This window comes from Thalia democratica, chromosome 6 (assembly GCF_965202585.1).
Source record: "Thalia democratica chromosome 6, ktThaDemo2.hap1.1, whole genome shotgun sequence".
In the NCBI taxonomy this organism is placed as follows: domain Eukaryota; kingdom Metazoa; phylum Chordata; class Thaliacea; order Salpida; family Salpidae; genus Thalia; species Thalia democratica.
In genome coordinates, this window is record NC_139170.1 from 59,186,037 (window position 1) to 59,204,374 (window position 18,338).

The 18,338-nt window shown below is 22.5% G+C and overlaps 1 non-coding gene across 1 annotated transcript; it reads left to right on the forward strand.

Annotated features, from left to right (window-relative positions):
* The first annotated feature begins 13,281 nt into the window (after positions 1-13,281).
* On the forward strand, positions 13,282-13,354 carry Trnar-ucu (transfer RNA arginine (anticodon UCU)). The gene has a single exon. It is a non-coding gene; the product is annotated as a tRNA-Arg (tRNA).
* Positions 13,355-18,338: the final 4,984 nt, after the last annotated feature.

The following is an 18,338-nucleotide window of genomic DNA, read 5'->3' on the forward strand; positions in this document are numbered from 1 at the left end:
TATTTCTTTATTTGTTAAGTCTTTATTAATTTTTAGGATATGATATAACAAATACTTTTTGGTAATTTAAATTGTCATAACTTGAATCGTCATGTAACCACTTTTTATTTTAAGAAGCGTGTAAAATGGATTAAAAATAAATTAATTTATTAACTTTTACTTTCTTACTGAAAAAAATAATGTTACCTTTTAACCTGTTAATATACTGTATCATTTAATTAGAAAACATTCATTAAAATATATCAACTTTCAGTACAACAATGCATACTTAAGAAAAAAAAATAAGTTGTAAAACCAACAAAAAACTAAAGTAATAATACGACGTAGTAGTAGTAATGTATAAGTAGTATTGTCATTAATTAGACCAACATACCTTTTTCTTTTTCAAGTATGTATAAATTTTGGAGTTTTTGCCCTTTAAACACCTTTTTATGGTTCGAATTGACCGAATAGTTATGTAACCGATATAAGCAATTCAGTTAATCTAAACTTTAAGATTTTTTTTCTAGTTTTAAATTTAAGTTATATGAACAGACTACTGATTAAAAACCATACTTAGATTTAACCAAAAACAAAGATTCGGGCTGTATTACAGTTTCAAGCTTTTTTCTGTAATTAGTTCAGTTATTTAAGGACTCCAGAACTTTTTAATAAAATAGATTCAGATTTTCTGAAAAAATTAACATATATCATATAACTATAGAGTTCAAAAAACCAATACTTAATCACTTTAAAATATTTTCTAAGGAAAAAATGTTTTACTCAGTAAACATAAATAAATTAATTTTTTTATGAAACTTTCTATTACAAAGTAACTTACAGATATTTTTTCTAAATCTGTAAACTTATCTTTTACGAAAACTATTTTGATTATAAACATCTAATAATTGAATTAGGTTTGTTATCTAAATTTAAGTTTTGAATTTTTTTTTGGCATGAAACATTTTTTTTTTTCATGTGTTATACAATTTTTAAAAATTAAAGAAATAACATGCTTTTAGAGGTTTTTAAATTTCGTACTATATGGTTTGAAACTAACTAACTTATAAGTCAATAATAGATGAAGCTAAGTTTTAAAATTTATTAGCATAATAAATATATTGGCTAACATAAAATTACATTTGTGAATATAATTTACTAATTTATACTAGCACAACATCAACAACGTATTATTATAGATTTCTAATTTTCCATTGTTTGAGCTAAAATTTAAACTTCATAATTCAAGTTAGCTCTGCGTCTAAAATTTGAAAATTAAGTTTTATGATTATACTTTTTGTTTTGCCTTGAAGTAAAAACTTGTATTTTGTAAGTTTAAATTACTTTGTCAATCCTGGAAATTATATTAAACTGTATCCTAATTTTACCTCTAACCTTTTTTATTTTTTGAGTTTCCTAAAAATTTAAAATTCCTTTACTTACCTAAACAATTTACTTACTTAGTTAAAAAACTTTCTCAATATTTTTCTACCTTATTGTTTACTGAATCGAAAAACCCGATACATTAGTTTCACAACATGTTCAAAATTTGATTTTTATAAACAATCTAATACACAAGTTTTTGTTAACATCTTAAAAATATTAAATTTGGTTATGTTAAAAAAAATATTAATAATTTATTAGTTAGAAAGTGTTTGTTTACCTTTTATTTTCATTGGTAAAAGGAAATAAGATATAATTATTTGAAAAATGCTTATAGTTGAATAGGAAAATAAGTTTATTTATTTTTTTTAGTTTAAAATAAATACTAACATGTTTTAAGCAAAACGAAAAGCAATAGCTACTGAGCAGCAGTTGAAAATTAATTTCAAACATTTGTGACGTGATAGCTTTTAGACCACTAATGTTCTTATTCCACAAATATTAATATGTAAAAAATCAACACATATTTTAGTATAATTTATCTTTAACAAAAGCACCAATTTTAAAGATTGTCTGTACAGTCTGAATTCGCAATCAAAAAATATAAGCGATAACAAAAAAACCAAAATTAATTTTTTCTTTTTGTTTTTACAACAACTTAAGTCGCTAATTTTAACTATATAATGTACAACGTGTGGATGAAGCAGTTAAATGTAAACACTTACTTGCTAAAATCGTTGACAAAAAAGATCCTTTTTTTACATATTTTTTATAAAAAAGTATAAAATGTCACGTTTCCTACACTAAAGATATATTGGAAAAAATCTGTAGTGTGCACTTGCTCTCACATATTATAAACATTTTTAGAATTATAATTCTTGTTATAAGAATACATTACCAGCAAGATAATTAATTTTTGTTGGAATTTTTAAAGATTCAATTTAACAATTTAAAGATAACTACCAACAATTTGGAAAAATATATGTAAAAAGTGAAAAAATTAAGCATTTAGGATGACTAGATTTTAAAAAATTCAAATGGTTAGAACTTTTAAATAATTATTGCTTTTCTTCGAATAAAAGTATCGTTGTTTTCAAAGTTTAACAAAGAAAAAACAAATATATAACCTTAGATTCACCTTATTCGTAATTTAAACAACAAACTTTAATATTTTCAAGTTAATTTGAGATATACAACAGATTGTCATTGACAATCTTTAGAAATCTAAAGAATTGAAAAAGATGAAAAATAGTATACTTATTTGAAAGCACGACTTGTTAGAATAAATGAAATTCTTACAAACATTTATGTTTATAAATAAGGCAATATGTCCGCTAAAAGTATTTTAAAGTGCTTTAAACAAAGTAAATAAGTTATTTAAGTTAGTTTTAATATTTTTAACAACAATAATAATAAACTATAACAGTTTTCCTTTTTTAAAACTAAAATTTCCATAAAAAAATTTAAAAAAATGTATGATAGCTATTATTTTAGAAGCATATATACTTTTATATATCAATTTAAATTAAACACTAATTTAGGGCTAACAAAATAAGCTTTATAGATAAATATTTTTTGAAACTTTAACTTTTAAGAACAGTATTATATAAGAAAATGAAACAATGGAAGTTTATTTTTTATTTCGCTGTTAGTTTCTCAACAAGTTTTAGAGCTAGAATTATTTTTGATCTTAAAAATTTTGTTTTCGTGTTGTACTAACAAAAGGTAACAATTGATTATTTAAACAATAACGGTTTTTAATGCTAATATGTTTTATCTATTCCGTGTTTATATTTCTAATAACAATTTTCAGATTGTATTTTTATTCACTATACTACTTGAGTTTCAGAAACCAACTAGACAATTTATTATTTTATATAAAGATAAATATTTTTATAACATAAAAAATTTCAATATATGCTAAAATTAAGATGTTTTAAATTTAAAAACTTCGTATTAAGTGTACTTCAAAAATTTCAGAAGTTTTAAGATTTAAATAAGTTTAAAAGATTTAGAATTTAACTTATTTTTTAAAGTTAAAATTACTTACTAATTAGACACTTTAGAAGTTTGTTAAGTATTTATTTACAAAATTCTATATAACTTTTATATATTAATTATATATATTTACAACAGTTATTTAAAAGTTTTATCAAGATACAGTGTTTTAACTTCAGATATTTAATTCTAGTGTCCTACTAGTGTTCTATTTCGATGAGACATTTACGTTGCTATAGTTAGTCTTACTGCAAGTCAAACAGATTCTAGTATAGATAAATTTACACATAAGTCAAATTGATTTAATTTGAAATTAATGTGGCAATAAATTATGTTGAAGATAAATTATTTTGAAGTTTAAAAAGTTTTAAGCAGATTCTATTAAACAATCTTACAAAATCAGTAACCTAAAAGATAGATAATTTATACTTAATTTGAACTGTGCATTTAAAAGCAAGTGCTAAGAATATTATTTTATCAACAATAAGTTGCGCCAACTAGATGTATATTTTTTTGTATTTTATATTTTATAGAAACAAAGTTTTTTTTTTAATTGACAAGTTAAAAACATATTTTTTGTAAATTGATAGCTTTTTGAAAGTTTAACTAATTTTTTAACTCTTGTACAAAAAAAGATCTATTAAAAGATATTTGAGATAAGACTTTAACATATTTATCTGCAGCAAAAATAAAATTTAATTAAAAAAAACAGTTTTTGTATAATGTAGTTTTTTTTTATGACCTTTAGATCTCTCATAATTTCTAACTATGCTTATTAAATATTTCATACAAGTTAGTACTTAAATCAGATTGGAATTGTAGATCTTTTAGCTCAAAAAGAGTTTTTAAGGCCATAGGTCCAACATTTTTTTTTACAAAAATTAACTTTGACTTTTATATGAAAGCTTTAAGTACAAACTACAAGCCAGTTTTTATAGAATTTAAAAATATCATTTAACTTTTGAGATATTTAATTTTTTGTAAAAATTTTCCTATATAAATGTATGGACCGCAAATTTTTTGGGGTCAATTTTCTCGGAAATTTAAAAATTCACTAAAAATCTATCTCCTCCTTTATTTTTCAAGCAATCTTCTTCAAATTTTCAGGAAACGTTCCTTATAATAAAAGGAAAAACCTTTACTTTAGAATTGTAGTAATATGAAAAAATTAAAGTTTTATTACAAAAAAAAAAAAAAAAAGTGTTTTTTTTTAAATATGTTTTTACAAAAGATTTTTTGAATTCCAAAGTAAAATTTTTTTGTTTTTGTATAAAGATTAGACTGTAAAAGTTTGAAGAAGATTGCTTGAAAAATGTAGGAGGAGATAGATTTCAAATGAAATAGTCTTTTTTCGCTGTTTTAGTTTTCCTTTCCCATAAGGAATCTGTTATGCGGCCCTACTTTGACTGGTCATATCTCAAAAAGTCATTTAAATTTTTTAAACCGATCAAAAGCATCTTGAAGCTTAGAAAAAACTCTATAAAATAAGATCAACTTGTAAAAAACATAGTTTACCCCCCCCCCCCTCTATGGCCTTAAGTTAAATATTGCATTTAAAAATTTTTCAAAAACTAGCAAAACTTCTTAGCATCCATGTTAGGATGGATTTTGATAGTATACTAAATAATTCAAGAAACTATTATGTATGATCCATAATCTAAAAAGCAATACTTAATTATTGCAAGTAAACAATAGGAAATAAAGAAGTATTTTCAAATAAATATGTACGTTTTGTACTATATATCGTGTTAAACATATAATATTTATCTTTTTAATTTATATAAACAGTTAATTGTAATAACTATAGCAGTTATCTAAACTTAGCTTAAATAATATTTAACTAAATATTAAAATAAAATAAAAACATTTCAATAAATTATTGATGGAAATTACTTACATGTTGGAATTTAAAGCTATATATTTTAACTAATAAAATAATAAACTGTCTTGTTACAGAAAAACACTTTATAATTACTTTATTTGTATAAAGTTTTCTCAGCCATAAATAAAGGGTTTTAGTTTCGTTTCAAAAAATTGAAATTTAAAAAAAAAATTATCTAAAATATATTAGGTCGTTGTAATAAGTTTAACTTTTGAGCTATTAGTTGTATAGTTACAAGAACAAAGACAAGTTTCATTTTTGTTGTACACATTATGCAAAACCTAAGTTTGTTATAGTTTGCTACTGTAATAAAATTTACTTTATTTGAAACTAGCTTACTAATTATTGCAATAATCACTAAGCTTTTGTTATTACCTGACATCAGTCTTAAAATTTAATTTTTTACTATATAATTATTACAGAGTGGTTTGTAAGTAACAAGTACATTATATACTGAAATTAATTATATCAGTTTTCTTATATCTTTTATTCTTCGTCTCTAGAGTTAAAGCATTTTTTTTTTCGATTTTTACTTTTTTTTTATTTACACTACAATCTTTAAAATACATGTTCATTTTCATTTTATTAACGGAGTTTTGGTTTGCTTTATGAAAAATTTTATAACTCTTTAAGAATTTCACAATTAGTAAAGAATCCACTTGATCTGCTATCTTGTTTAAATAAACTAAAAAATATGTTGGTTCTTTTAACTGTTTTTAAAACAATTAATCTAAACTTTAAATACCAGTTTAAAGACATGGTTTTAAAGTTATATAACTTATTAAAAACAGAATTAAATTTGCGTTTTAGATAAATTTACAAAAGTTAAGATTCATAACAGTATATAATTATTTTAAAATTAATACTAAGTTTGATTAAACTATGACTGAAGTATAATTTACAAAAGCTTTACTTTAAAATAAAAACATAATTTTAACTTAAACTCAAAGATTTTTTATATGGAACCTTGTATTTTATATTTTCAATTGACAAAAAGCTTAATCATATTTAAAATATGTCAAACAATATTATATTTACTTTAATATTTATTGAAAATATTTTATTTTAATTTAGGTTTGTTGTCGAACATATCTTTGCTTTTTAATTTGTTTAAACATTATAAAATTTATATTGAAATTGTTAATATTTTTTTAAGTGTTTTGCTAACTAAGAAACAACTAGTAGCTGAAGAGAAGTTATTTCTTAGTTAGTAAAACACCATCAAGCTTTTCTATCAAATGACCTAATTTTGTCTAACTATTTCAGTTTCCACAAGTTTTAGAACTTTTCTAGTATAAGTTTAACTATTTTTCTCAAAAATGATTGTAAATACTTAACTTTTAAATTTTTTCATCTATTTTATTGGAAAAGAAGGTATTATGAACATATAATAAGTTTATAATTTTATCAAAACTTCAAAGACTATTAAAAACAAGATTGGTGTACTACTTCTTGTGAAAAATTAAAAACATAAATATATACGCTTAACATCTTATTTTTTGTAATTTAATAACGTTAAAAATTGATTTTTACAAGTTCTACTAGTAAAAATAAAAAATAAGTCATTTATAAAAAGTTCCCTCAAGTATTTTTTTTTATTTAAGTTTAAAATTTATCACTATTTTTCGGGAAATATTTTCATGTATAAAGGAAAGAATTAGCTGTTGAGCAGCAAATAGAAATACATTCTATTGATTCATTCGTGACGTAATGGTTTATAAGCCACTAGTGTTCTTATTCAACAAATTATTCAAATTATAATGACAATTTATATAACTCTCCCTGCTTTATAACTAACACAGCAATTCCTTTTATTTAAACTGCTTATACAGTATTAAATCTTAACAAAACTTAAATGGATGAAATCAAATACAATAACGAGATTATAATAGTTCATGTATTTATTTAAAAAGCCTCTTCGCAATGTTGGCTTAAACAGATAGTTTAATTGTTATTTTATTACCAATTTACTACTAAATTTATAAAAACACTACTTGAAGATAATGTTTTGCAAATACAAGTGCAATAGAAATATCTAAAATTGAAGAAAATACATAAAGATTCCAACACAACATATTGAAAATTACTTTTATATATTAAGGTTTCATAAAGTAATTAAGTTTTCAAAGTTTTTTTAAAGATTGTGAAACTTAATTTACTTTTATATTCTGCTAGAGTTTGAAGAATGCAAATAAATAAACCTTACAAAGATTTTGTAGTTGTAAGTTGTAAAATAAACTCTATTCTTATATTTGATATTATTATAGTTTCTTATTTTTATTTTAATAGTTTAAAATAAATTTTGATTATAGACAAAATTATTGTGATAATTTAAATTTATTTAACAATTGCTTAACACAACTTAAGAGAAAAATACAACTTAAGTTTTAGTTAATAAAAGTTTATTTACCTTTCTTATATTGTTTAACCTGTTAACTATAAATGTTCCGTTGTCCAAATGGTTTTATTATTACAAGCTAACTATAATTGAAATATATTCAACACCCAATATTTTAAATTTGAAATTTAAAATTACTTTTAAGTTTAAGTACTTTAGTTTTTTAATTTAAGTATTTTAGCTTTTTTTCAACGTTGTGAAAAGCAATCTGGTTTATATTTCGTAAACTATAAATACACTCTGTTTACACAGACTTTGTAGTTTTAAATTTTAGAATATGTACTTTATCCATATTCTATAAATTAATATTTATTAATTCTTTTAATCAAATTACCATTAGTTTTTGTTACAGCAAACTTTAAATTTTGTTGGAATATTTTTAAATTTGAAGAAATGCAATAAACTTCTAGTTTTTATAGATTAACGTGGCCTTTTCACAAACTTTAACTTATTAAGAGTTGCAGTGTTGCAAAAATTATATAAAAAATATATTTTTATGTTTCGACTAATACATACTAATTATAGTTTCATACGTTTTAGTAAGTATCCTGGTATGTTTACTTTAAAACTTCTATAACTATTTAAATTTAAATAGATATTTTTTACAATCATTGAAATACTATAGAAACATTATAGAGTAAATGAATAAAATCAAGTTGCATTGTCGATAATTATTTTGTTTTTATTTCAGTATTAGTGGCTTTACTTATTTCTTAAATGAGAAAAGTGTTCTGTAGATGTGTTTTTTTTTATTAAATAGGTTCATGCTAATTAGTTATGAAAACTCATTTTAATACTTTTTTATATTGTAATTAAGCAGTTAAATTAGAGTTTGGTAGCAATAAACTCTAATCGTAAAAAAAAACAATAAAATTTTAGTTAGCTAATGTTACTGCACAATAAAAACTAAACATCAAAAAATTATCAGCTTAATGTTTTAAAAAACTCTATAATAACCAAAAATATGTAAAACTGTTTACACGGTTTTCTTTTAGAAAATGTTTTTACCGAATAAAATTTACAAAATTTCAAAAAAAAAAACAAACAACAGACAAAAAAAAAAACAGAATTAGTTAAACGTTTATATATGTATTGGAAAAACAAAATTTTGTACTAAAAAAAGAACTTAAATGGTTTGTTAATTTATTAAAAGTTTAACTATTTTCTAACATATGTAAGTTGTTAACTAAGACTTTTTCGAAGTAAAACCAAAAGATCTGTGTTAATATTTCAAATACTACTTAGTTTAAAACATTTTTTTATGTTTGTTTATTATAATTATTTATAATATTCTAATGAATGATATTACATTATAAAATAAGTGTGATGCTCTCTAAAAACGTAGTTATGTAAAAAGATTATAGAAAAAAATATAGAAAGTTATGTTTTTTTTGTAATATTTGTATTTTATGATAAAGTTTAAATATTTAAAGATTTATATTAATTAGGTATCGAATTAAATTATAAATAAACGCTTTTATTTCTCTTGTCATTTTGGAGTTGAATAAGTAGTTATTTATGAAAATATAAACAGTAGAATAATGGTTATATAGATGAACTTATGTTTACTTAAAAAAAGTTGTTGCATTGTATACTACTAAATGTTATTAATTGGTAGAATAAAATACATACTTGTTACAAACTTGGCTTAGAATATAAACAAAAGAATAAAGTTTTACATGAATATTTTATATATCTTAACTAGGTCTTGTTCAGTTACATAAAACTAATTACTCTTCAGTATATATTTTGAAACTGAAGTATGATCTAGATAAAGGCGCATCTTGTGGACATTAAGTGAACTTAATATGTTCAGAAGATTTCAAGAACTGTATATTATTTAAGTAGATTACATTATGTTTATACCATTTTTATCTTTCAATTTCAAAAGCAATTTAAAGATTGATTTATATAATCTTAATTTCAAAAAAAAACATGATCGTTTTAATTTGATTTTTTTAAAGCATTTCTTTAATTAGTCTCTATTTTATTTTAACAGCGTATAAAGTTTAGTTATAACAAGTCGAATTTTGTACTTTATAATTTAAACTGGTATTTTATTAAACTAGGTACATGCTTTTAAAATTGAGTAGAACTATTCTAAATACATTATATAAATTACCTATTCTATAATACTTGAGTTTTGTCTAACATTCTTTAGAAAAACAATACTGTGCGATTGTTCCTAACAATCTTTTAAAAACTTTGAAAAACAAAAATTAGCAAATGAATGAGTGTTTTACCTTAGTATTATTAACAATTTATATATTTTTTTTGACAAACTAAGCTGGTAGAAAAAAAATAGCGAACTGTTTTATTAAGAGCATTTTGAATTTATTTATATTATTGTTAATAAATTACATTAATAGTTAACTGTACTATTTTAAATTTTAAATAGTGTTTTCTAAATAGTAATTAAATTTGTATAAGCTAGTAACTTTACTTTCTTAAAAATACGTTAACTTTTATAGGTTAAACATATTCAAAACACGCTACTAGGATATAGTTAAACACTTTTGATTTCTTAAAACTTTGAGTAAGTTTAGATTTTGTTTTAATTAAAAAACATGTTACATATTTAACTAACTAAAAAAAATTGAACTTTACCGGTCTATGTATTTTTACTTAAAGTTTCAAATTAGTTTTTGATAAAGCTGTCCTTGTTTACCTAAAAAAGTTTAATAACCTAACAAAAAAAGTTTTATTTAACGTAACCACTGACGTTGTCTTTGATCGAAACTTAGTTTGCATAAAAAAGTCTTGAAAGTATAAACTTAAAAAAAAATTCTATGAGTTTATTAACTAGCCAGACACTACGCATTTTTTGCTAATTATTACTGTAGTAAGTAAAGTCGTTAGCAGATTCAATGACTTTGTAAACTATGGTCAGCATCAACATAATATTGTGCTCGAAAAACGTTTAGTATTAATAAAAAAAGGGCTCAAATATAATAAATATTAACCATTAAAGTAATCTAATTAACAGGTTTTAAAACGTGCAGTTTAAATTTATAAAAGTATGTTTACTTAAGAAAGTTTTTAAGTTAATTATGTTTGTATATTTTAAAGGTATTTTTGAGAAATCCTCTAAAGTTAAATTTTTAAGACATTAAAAAAAAACTGATCAAATCTGTTAATCTTAATTATATAACTGAACTAACTGTATAAAGAGTGAAAGTTACAGTAAGCTTAAGGGAATAATAAACTATAATAACAACAACTTTGCGGTCATTTTAGATTATTTATACGATAAAAAAATAGCTTTTAATCAATAATTTATCTCAACAATTGTTTATCGGTGTTGTTTTTAAATTACTAAAAAATACTTAGGAGATTTTGTTATTGACCATTATAAAGTTAGTTCTTTTAAAATACAAAATTTCATATTCATGTAGTTTCTATTTTTCTTTATATTTAATACTTAAATTTCTATAGATTATTTATTTTGCTTACTATTTATGATACAAAGTCAGATTGCCAGAGAAAATCTTTTAAAAACTTAAGATAATTTTTGTTCTTGGTACAATAGTCGATATTAAGCTGTTATTGTTTTTACTTATATGCAGTAGTTATAACTATAATAATATTTAATGGTTTGTTTTGTAGCTAATAGATGCTTTGATTTGTTTAACAATATTTTCAAACTTACAAACAGTTTTGCATGTTTTGGTAGTATTTTAGTTATATATATGCCTTCTATAGTAAAACTATTAGAATTCATTATCCAATACCTAAATAGTTACAACACAAATAAAAATTCATATATATTATAATTATTCTAGAATTTTTTTGAAAAATATAGGTATTTTTTGATTTTTAGTTTAACTGAGAAAAATAGTAAAATTAATTGACTATAAAATAAGTCGAGATTTCATATTAAATTAAAATTAAAAACTTAACCTAACTTTACTCATCGCATACAATAAAATTTTATTGTAGTTATGAAATAAATCAATAGTTTTTCTCCTATTTAGAACATATATCTTCTTACTAGAAACACTAAAGTTTTTTTTTTATTTAGGTTATTAAATTTTTGAACCTAAACTCTAAATAAATTTTAATTTCACACATTTTTTACATTTTTTAATCATTATTTAATAATTTTGTAATCTTATTAGTATAGTCTGCATTTTATTTTAGTATGCATTTTACAGAATGCTTAATAATTTTTATAAATATTTAAAGTCATTAATGTATGTCCTTTAGTTTTCAATACATTATGAGTTATTACTATTATGACATATCGGCCCTTGAAAAGTATTAAGTTTAAATCATTTCGTTATTCAGATGTGATAATAAACTAAATTTATAACATCAAATAAGACATAACTTTGTTTAATACATTTTTTGATTATTTTTACTCATATAATAACTACTATAAATTTTCAATTAATGAATGCATCATAAATGAAAAAATATAACTTTAGATTTTTAATTAGTTTAGTAATTAAAGAAGTTTAATTTAAAATTAACAAGGTACATTTCTATGAAGATAAAATATTCAAAAAGTTTAAATGTGATACTTGAAGAAAAACTTTGAATATAGTTCACAAAAGAGTTCATACAGGAATAAATCATTCAAATTTGAAGCTGTGACAAAGTTTTCAAGCAGAAAGGTGATTTGACAAGACACATATTGGTGCATAGTGGTAAAAAATATTTTTAATGTTATGTTTTTCATTGGAGTTTTGCTCGGAAGAATGAATTAAATTGCCTTTTAGGAAATCACATTAAAGAAAAAGTGTTCAAGTGTGATTTATGAGACAAAATTTTTGCTCTAAAACACAATGTAAAGCCACATATGTTAATTCATAATGGTATAAAATATTCTCACTAATAAGTTTTTTTGAACAATATCAAATAAAGTTATGTTGCCAAGTTAACATGCGCATACTTATTATTAATTATTTTTATGCTTATTGTTTACAACTTTTGTTACTTTTAAAGATAAAAAAAAATATATAAAGTAAATCTTATGACGTTGAAAATAATTAATTCTGATAGCTAAACATAATTATATAACTGTGAAAACTTTATGATAATTTACAAATTTATAGAAAGCTTAAATTTTAAGCTTCTTAAATTTTTTTTATTTAAATTTTACTGTTGAATATTACATAAATATACTTTTATGCTACTAAATAAGAGGTTTTCATAAATAAGGTTTTAGTATTGAATTGAAAAAATTTACACATTTATTTTGAATTATATTCTTATAAAATAACTTTTTTGACTTTTATTAATGTTAACGTAAAGATTTGGTAAAAAGTTATATAAAACTGATTAATAATTTGCATTTCTAACGCACATTAAAAAAACAAACACAAACTATTTAAAATAGTAAAGATGAAAAAAATATTTTACAAATAAACTAAACATAAGAAAATAAAAACATTTGTTAAACTTAAACTTAACTAAACCTAAGTGTATCTCCTGTTTTTATTTTTTGCTGTGTAGTTAAATGTTACTTATACTTCATTTGTTTAAATAATTTCTAAATATTAATTATGCAGAATAAACAACACTTAGTTTCATTAGATCACTTTTATTTCAAAGTTCTATAATTACAAATTTCTTTCATCACACCCACACATTAATTCATGTTTTATTTAAATATTAAAAAAAATGTATTCTCTCAGTCGTCTGCGTGGCGCAATGGATAGCGCGCTGGACTTCTAATCCAGAGGTTCCGGGTTCGAGTCCCGGCGCAGATGCTTTTTTGATGCTTATGTAATAATTTTTATGAAGTCTATTTAATTCATTTTTATGGAAATATAGTTTCTATAGTATTAAGGTTTTTAGTACATACTTTTTAATATCATTTTATGATAAATTTAGTGATGTAATGAAAAAACTCTTGACGTTTTATATTAAACTTTTTTTGCATAACAAATTTTCTTATTACTAAAAATTGTACCAAAAGTGAAAATATTAAAATCAAAACTATAAAAATAAATATTAAGAGTTTATAATTACTATGAAAAGTTATTCTAAAATTAGATTTCAAATTTAATCAAATGACTAAACTAAACGATCTATTAGTCTGTTAAAGTTCTGCAAAATGAAAAATATGTATATTCCGTCGCTAAATTTAGTTACAAATAAAAAATTTTAAAAACATTATAAAAAAGATAAAACAATGAATTTAAGAACAATAAAAACGTTATGAGCTTCAAGTAAACCTATATGTTGAATCGACTAAAAATATATAAAAGTTGAAATGTTTTTAATATAGAGTCTAGGTGCATTTAAAAATGCACGCTCGTGGTTTGAATTTTTCAAAAGTATAAAAAACTCTTTTTGTTCTAAATTAACTTATGAATGGGTGCACGATCAACTAAGTTTGAAAAGTAAAACTTTCTAAACATTTTGTAAAGATTTTTTTTCTTTGAAATTTTTAAAGACTTTTAAAGATATGGCTATAATATTTTTTTAAGTATAAACGTTTTAGAAATTTTTAAGTTCTTTTTTAATAACTCTAGTTTTTTGTACAAACAATAGTAATTTTAATCAATCTTTTTTATTATTGTTGATTTTAAAGATTTTTTCGAAATCAATCATTACTTGCGTGAAAAATTAAATTCACTAAAATTCCTTTGTGTGGTACTTTATCCATTTAAAAAAATTTTTAGTCAAAAGTACAAAGGTTGCAATTTTTTAATCCAATATTAGTAGTATTTTTGTTAAAAAATCCAAATTAATCTTTATGGTTTTATTTTTAAACAAGTTGAATATTTGCACAAACCGTTTGTTTAACTATTATCTTTTATAAATGCATAGTCAAGCTCAAAAATCAACGATTTTAGTTGCAAAACCACTTTTTACATAATTAACTAGAACAACATTTTTCAGTACTTTTAATGACGTATACTAAAAATAAAACGAAAAAGTTCTTAGTCTGAACTACTTCAATGAAATTTGAATTCTAAATAAGTTTTAAGAAATTCACTTCTTATAAGAATAAACAAATTTGAACTAGATACACTAATCACTTAAATTTAAGAATACTTATTTATATTTATTGTTACTTCATTTTACTCGTATTTTGTTTGATTAGTTACATTTGTGAGTATTTATTTTGTTATGAAAAAAAAGTTACTTAATTAAATTTTTAAAGCTTTTCTTAAATAAGTTGTTAAAACGATTACTAACAGTGTTTTAAGTTTATTAGTAAAAATTACAATTTGGACAGTAGCTTAATTGGCTTAAGTTAAAATATCCTTAAATATTTTTACTAAACAACAAATTGACATGACAAGTAGGTTCCGAATGCGGTTTGATGCATAGTTGCCAGATTTTATTAAATTAAAAACCAATTATCACTCAAGCCAAGTGTTTTAAGGGGATTCATTCATAATCCACCCGCAATCAAAATCTACCCAGTCAATTTTAGAACCGCTTATCGATCGAGGGAAAGGGTTAGGGGTATCAGTGATAGTGAAAATTAAAAAAATACAAAAAATATATGAAATAAATTAATAAATAAAAATATGATTTAAAAAGAGAAATATAAATCTTGTAAGCGGTATCACTGGTCTGGTTGTTCCGGATGATCACATCATTTTGTTGATTTTGCGGTTTCGTTAGTCTGTAAAATTCAAATATTTTTTTTTTGAATTGAGCAATTTGTTGACTACTTTATGTAAAGCTATATTTAGCTCACTGACCTGAATTTGTTCTACTCATGAATTATTTCTTAATGCTTTTTATTTAAAATTTATATTTTTTGATAACATGGAGTCGTTGTAAGTACTAATAATGTATTAACACTTTTTATATAATTTTATTCACTCACCTCGAGTTTGTGTTGTTCATGAAAGCGTTGATATCAACAGTTGCACCTCTAGTCCCGTCAGGATTGAGGTACCATGCCCGGATCTGATTTTTTTTGATTAAGCTGTTAATTGTGTGCTATCAAAGTATTATTAAAGTTTTTATACAGTGTTCTATTCTTTAACAAAAAAAATAAAAATAAACTGAATTGGTATGACTTAAATTCTATAAAAGGTAACTCTGGTATGTAACATACTAGTTCGAATTTTGTAACGTTATACTATTTATTATTCTGGAAAAATCTAAAATTAAAAATTTTAGATAAAGCTTTGTTATACAAATTGTTATCAAAATCGTTAGTTGAAAAATAAATTTAAAAATTTTTAACAATTTAATTAAAAATAAAGAAAAATAACAAATAAAGTTCAATTTTTATGTTATTGTATTACATCTGAAACTAATATATGAAGGTTTTAAGTGCTTTAATACAAAAATATTTTACAATCTTACAAAAGAAAGGTTAAACAAAACGTAGTACAATTCAACGAAAAACTTTATTATTATTACGAGTATACTTTATCTTTGAAGTTTATTTCACTTCAAATTATTTATTAGTATTTAAAACAATTTTCGCTTGAAAATACACCAGGGGTCAACATATGCTTGTAGTATATCAAATTACTTGGAGTAATTATTATGCACCATATCTTATTAATATATAATAAAAACTGAAAAATAAGTATAAGGACCAAGTTTTAATTTTATTAAAATGAAACAGCTTTTTGTTAAAAACCAACGTAACAGTGATGTAGGTAGGTTAGTTTTACGAAACTTAATTTAGACTATTTTGAAATTTAATTTTTTATATAGAGCATATGCTTGTCCAGAAATCCTGAATTAAAAAACTAGTCAGAGTTTGCTAAACTTTGTTATAAGCAATTATATTTAATTAAAAGAAATAACTCACGTTTTCTGAAAATATAAATTTCCAATGCTGTGACTTAATTAAATTTTTAGAAACAGAAAAAGACTCCAATGACAAAATCACTATACTATTTTTCACTTTAAAACTTTTTTTTTTATAAAAAAAAAACAACTTTTACTTCTCTTAAAGCATTAACTTAAATTTCAAACCGATTAATTTTATTTTAACTTGTATAAAACTATTCTCTTGTTTCAAACAAGTGATTTTTAATGTTACATTTGCAGTTTGTAATGTTTGTGATGCAGCATCAAGTTTTTAACGAAATTTACTTTAAGTTTATGTTTTAAAATCATATTTCAAATGATATAATAAAGCAGTGCTTCTGAAATGGGGTTCCGCGAAACCCTAGGGTTCCGCGACGCCTCTCAGGGGTTCCGCGAAGCCTTTCGAAATTTAAAAAAGAACATTTATTTAATTAAAATTTTATGTAAAGTTTAAATTAGGGGTTCAGCGAAAAAGTTGGAAAAGGGTTCCGCCATTAGAAAAAGGTTCAGGAGCACTGTAATAAAGCACCTTAAGACACTGTATTATCATTGACCCGTAATATTTCTAATTGTATTTTTCTTTTAATCTGTAGTGCATATAATTTTTTTCTTAATTTATAGTTTTACTTGTTTATGTAGTTTTTAAAATTAAAGCTTAAACCTTATTATATATAATTTTTGTTTTCTGTTTTAAACTTTTTTTAATTATCACGAAATTTTTTATACTCATTGAAAAATTTTGAATGTACATTTTTGTAAGATATATAAGTGTTCTAGTTTTAAAACTGAAATATATAAAGATTTTAAGCCATATTAATACTTTCTAATTGTTATTTCACATATAATTTTGTAGTCATCATAGTTAATCAAAGTAAATTGATAAGTGCTTCTTAATATAATAAGCTTATAAAGTCACAAGGTAGTATAACTTACATGCACTAACATGTATCACTATTTAAATTTATACAATTAAAAAAAAAAATTATTTGTTTTAGTTACTTATTTTTATGCAGATTTTTAATTTAACTGTTTAAGTTTCGGATAAACTAATTTATTAGATGTAAATCTTGTTTTTAAGCTTAATATAATAAATATAACACTTCAATAAAATTTTAACTAAAGTAAATGTTAGTAAACAAACAAAACTAACAAAGTTTATGTTAGTGTTGTTAAATTAGTAAATTATATTATTTTCAAATCAGGTATAAGTGTAAATATCCTCTGCAGACCATGTTTGAATTTGAAACTCTTATAATTACATACGTAAATGAAGTTCCGCAAAAGTTTTCTTCAAGAGGTTTGATCCAAAAACTTTCTGGAGACAAAAATGTTGTGGATTGTGATGAGACCGGTACAGGATTGCATGATGCGCTTAGAAGGAGGTACGAAGCAGAACTCAATGTGGTGGAAAACAATCTAATGTTTAAAACAGTCAAATTGTTCTTTACTGTATCTAGTGTAGAACGTAGCAACCTCAATTATGCAAATGCTGAAGATGTTGAGGAAATTGATCTGAATTCAACTGCTGGAGTATTGCTTCATAAATTCCGTAGAAGTTTTCCTAAGTCACAAAGGCCCATGGTAATTCTCAAGTTGTTTTATGTTACAAGACAAACTTAGAGGGCTTTTCAAATTCCGACGCATTATTTTTTCTGTCGTACGGGTAGTTGTAGTACTTATTGTGTCGTCAAAGTTTTTTTTGAAAAGTTTCATCATATTTCCATCTGCTTTTATGTGCTGAGGTACTACAATTTTTTTTTGTATGCTTTACTGCTCATTTTTTAAAAAGTTAGCCCGCTAATACATATATACTTAGTTTGTAATTATAAACGTTTTATTGTTACGCCTCGGTTTTAAACTTTGCTCGGTTTTTTATGGTGACTACTTGCTCAGACTTTCTTTATACGTTTGTTTAATAAATTTTCATAAAATTATAAGCAGCTTTAATTCTAAATA